General features: G+C 43.6%; 1 pseudogene; it reads right to left on the bottom strand.

Annotated features, from left to right (window-relative positions):
* Positions 1–3,578: 3,578 nt before the first annotated feature.
* LOC126428696 (5S ribosomal RNA) lies at positions 3,579–3,694 on the bottom strand (annotated as a pseudogene).
* Positions 3,695–3,897: the final 203 nt, after the last annotated feature.

Genomic DNA, 3,897 nt, shown 5'->3' with positions numbered 1-3,897 from the left:
GTGAAATGGAACATAAGTAAAATTCTTACATTGCCGTCCAACTTATGTCATCCTTATCGTCAAGTAATAAAATTTCCATATTCACTCCTTGTGAGTCCGTTATTATTATTAAAAAATTATTATTAAAAAATTATTATCAAAAAATGCTTTCTAAAAGATTAAAAAAGTTTTACCCACCTGACGTAATTTAAATGTTTTAATAATAATAACGGACTCACGAGGAGTGGACATGGAAATTTTATTACTTGACGATAACGATGAAATAAGTTTGACGACACTGTAAGAATTTTACTTACTTTCAATTTCATGTAATTAAATTTGAAATGGTTTACTTCAATTGAGGTTTATATGTAGTTCACATAGATGGCGCCATATAACCAACCGATGTGTTCTTCACACAGCCCACATTCCGGAAAAATTAGTATTCCATGAACTGTGTACAAAGTCAGACCAACAGGCATTACATGCATTACCAAAAAAGGATAGTGGTATGTAATATACAAACCATATGAGTTAAGCCATTAATTGCAACTTTTTTATGATATCATCTAACTGTGTACCTGTTGTATTCTTAGCATTGAGAATGGCTAGTTGTTAGCTGAAATCTAGATCTGTCAATAAAAATTCCAAAGGACGACTGATAGCTGAAATCTATTATTTACATGCTATTAGCTTTCTCAGTGCGTGAAGCTCTTTCTCTTGAATAAATCATCCAGATTTTCTAAAACTGTCAGCATTTGTTTGCCTGTACATGTACACCACATCTACCGATTTCCGTCCGTTTTGAATAATTCCTTCATGGTGCGTCGTTTTTTGTCTTAGAGTGTATTAATTGATTCATAATGGTATCCAGGCTTTTCGAATTTTGAGAGCTGGATTCAGTTAATGCAGGGTAGCGAATCTGTAATCTTATGGTTGTTATAGCATCCCTAACCATAGGTGTCAGCAGGAAGGTTAATAAAGGTAGTAAGATATTTCCGCTTAGAAATATAACAAGATGTAGGTCTCAGACTACGTGAGCAGTCGAGTCTGAAAACGTTGAGTATAAGTGGACAACGTTCAAGAGTATTTTATAATAATTAATTAGACAGGTTTGTGCCGACTGAAGTTGTGAGGAATGGAAAAGTGCAGGAGGTAGCTTACAAAACCATCGTTCGTCTGGTACTTGTGTATTGCCCCTCAGTCTGGAACGATTGACCCAGGAAAAAGGAAAAGTTGAAGAGCAATCCGTTTCGTAACACATTCATTCGATAAGGGCGAAAGGATCACGGACATGGTCCTTCCGTGATGACTGGGTGTTGTGTGATGTCCTTAGGTTAGTTAGGTTTAAGTAGTTCTAAGTTCTAGGGGACTGATGACCATAGATGTTAAGTCCCATAGTGCACAGAGCCATTTGAACCACTTTGAACCATGGTCCTTCAGTTCCACTGGCAGACGCTACTAGAGAGGCGTTGTGGATGGATAGAAACTTGAGGTGGATTTTAACTTACGGAGGAAACTAAAAGCGTATCTTGACATCTGCTGTGAGTTGTCCGTTGACGTACCTGTCGGTACTGGCAGTAGCTACTTAGCTCGATTGTTCATTAACCAATGGACATCGAGGAGAGGTTGCGACAGTGCAGCAAAAAGAAGGTAACTTTTCATTCCAGTTTTCAATGCGTGTAGTTCAGTTTGTATAAATCGGAAATTACACTTGGAGAAAGGTACCTAATTCGTAATTTCTGATACAAGCAAACGCATAAGGTGGCCACAGGGCTCATCCAGCTCATAGAAAGAATGACTCGGCAAAATTTATACAAACCTTCCAAGTATTACGCCAACTGAAGATGGATGAAAGCCAGAAACTAATTTCGCCGTAAAGGAATCTATACAGTGTGTCTCATCTATCTTGACGACCCAAAATAACTTTTACACCAGTCGTTCAGTCAACCGTCTTCATTTGAATGTCTGAATGAGTATAATGTACACCAACGAAGGGACACCGGAAATGCTGTTCGCATATGGAATACGTAAATTCAAATGGTTCAAATGGCTCTGAGCACTATGGGACTTAACATCTGTGGGCATCAGTCCCCTAGAACTTAGAAGTACTTAAACCTAACTAACCTAAGGACATCACACACATCCATGCCCGAGGCAGGATTCGAACCTGCGACCGTAGCAGTCGCGCGGTTCCGGACTGAGCGCCTAGAACCGCTAGACCACCGCGGCCGGCAATACGTAAATTATCAGAACAGTAATTGCAATAACTTTTTCTGATTTACAATACAAATATATGTAGTGCTGTACTGTAACATTTCCGGCCGCCCACGATGGACGAGCGGTTCTAGGCGCTTCGGTCCGGAACCGCGCGACTGCTACGGTCGCAGGTTCGAATCCTGCCTCTGGCATGGTTGTGTGTGATGTCCCTAGGTTAGTTAGGTTTAAGTAGTAGTTCTAAGTTCTAGGGGACTGATGACCTCAGATGTTAAGTCCCATAGTGCTCAGAGCAATTTGAACCATTTTTTGCAATATTTTTGAACGATATGTTGTGTACAGTAAAAGCAGTTCTTCACTATAAAATTAAATCATCATTAATTTCCTTTTGTTTTGGTTGAATGGAGACGTAATGTCAACCCGCCCATACAGAAGTGGAAATGAGCATATGGCATCGTTGGCCGGGAGGCCCCATCCGGAGAAATTCGGCCGTCAAGTGCCAGTCTTATTTCAATCGACGCCACATTGGGCGACTTGCCGCCCGGTGATGAGGATGAAATGATGATGAAGACAACACAACACCCAGTCCCCGACCGGGAATCGAATCCGGACCCGCTTGCATGGGAGGCCAGCACGTTAGCACCTAGGCGGACTACCCGCCCAGGTAGCCATGCGTCTTAAAGAGCCCATTGTGAGACGCGGAGGTGCGTCGGTCCCGCATCGAATCCATCCAGTGGATTAACGTTGAGAGTCGGGATGCCGGCCAACGAGGTTGCGCTTTTTAAGCGGTGTCCCACATCCTACTGGTTCCCTGGTTAGACCATTACACCTGAGTGCAGTCAGACATTAGCTAATAGCCTCTGCCACCCCCCCCCCCCCCCCCTTTTCGTATCTCACACTGTTACCAACAACTTTAGCACCTAATTAAACGATAGAATGAAACAGTTTTCTTTATTTTTAAAATGTTGAAACATGAATAAATGCTCGCCAGTCCTACCCAGAACTCCTTCTCAGATAAGAAAGCTAACTATCCACAGTGAGAATAGGCACTTGTTACGAAACATGCTTCCCTGCATAGCTCCTCTCCATTGCGGCTCTTGCTTGGCCTGCACACTGCAACCCTATTTAAAATTAAACAGGTTCAGATGTGAACACTTAAAAATAATTAAAAAAAACTCCTCCTGAACAGGCCATGAAGGCCCAACGGCACCGACCGGCCGCCGTGTCATCCTCAGCCCACAGGCGTCACTGGATGCGGATATGGAGGGGCATGTGGTCAGCACACCGCTCTCCCGGCCTATGTCAGTTTCCGAGACCGGAGCCGCTATTTCTCACTCAAGTAGCTCCTCAGTTTGCCTCAGAAGGGCTGAGTACACCCAGCTTGCCAACAGCACTCGGCAGACCGGATGGTCACCCATCCAAGTGCTAGCCCAGCCCGACAGCGCTTAACTTCGGTGATCTGACGGGAACCGGTGTCCACTGCGACAAGGCCGTTGGCGTGCACTATACATACTGTTTGTAAATCGCTTGATTGCTGCACTGCTTACTTCTGAACTGACAGAAATTGGGTGACTTCAGACAGTTAATGCTTTGTATCTAACCACTCAGATAATAAAAACAACACACACCGAGCGAGGTGGCGCAGTGGTTAGACACTGGACTCGCATTCGGTACGACGACGGTTCAACCCCGCGTCCGGCC

The sequence above is a fragment of the Schistocerca serialis genome, chromosome 1, assembly GCF_023864345.2.
Source record: "Schistocerca serialis cubense isolate TAMUIC-IGC-003099 chromosome 1, iqSchSeri2.2, whole genome shotgun sequence".
NCBI classification, from domain to species: Eukaryota; Metazoa; Arthropoda; class Insecta; order Orthoptera; family Acrididae; genus Schistocerca; species Schistocerca serialis.
Note: the sequence above shows the minus strand (reverse complement) of the source record. Positions and strands in the feature narration are given on the sequence as shown.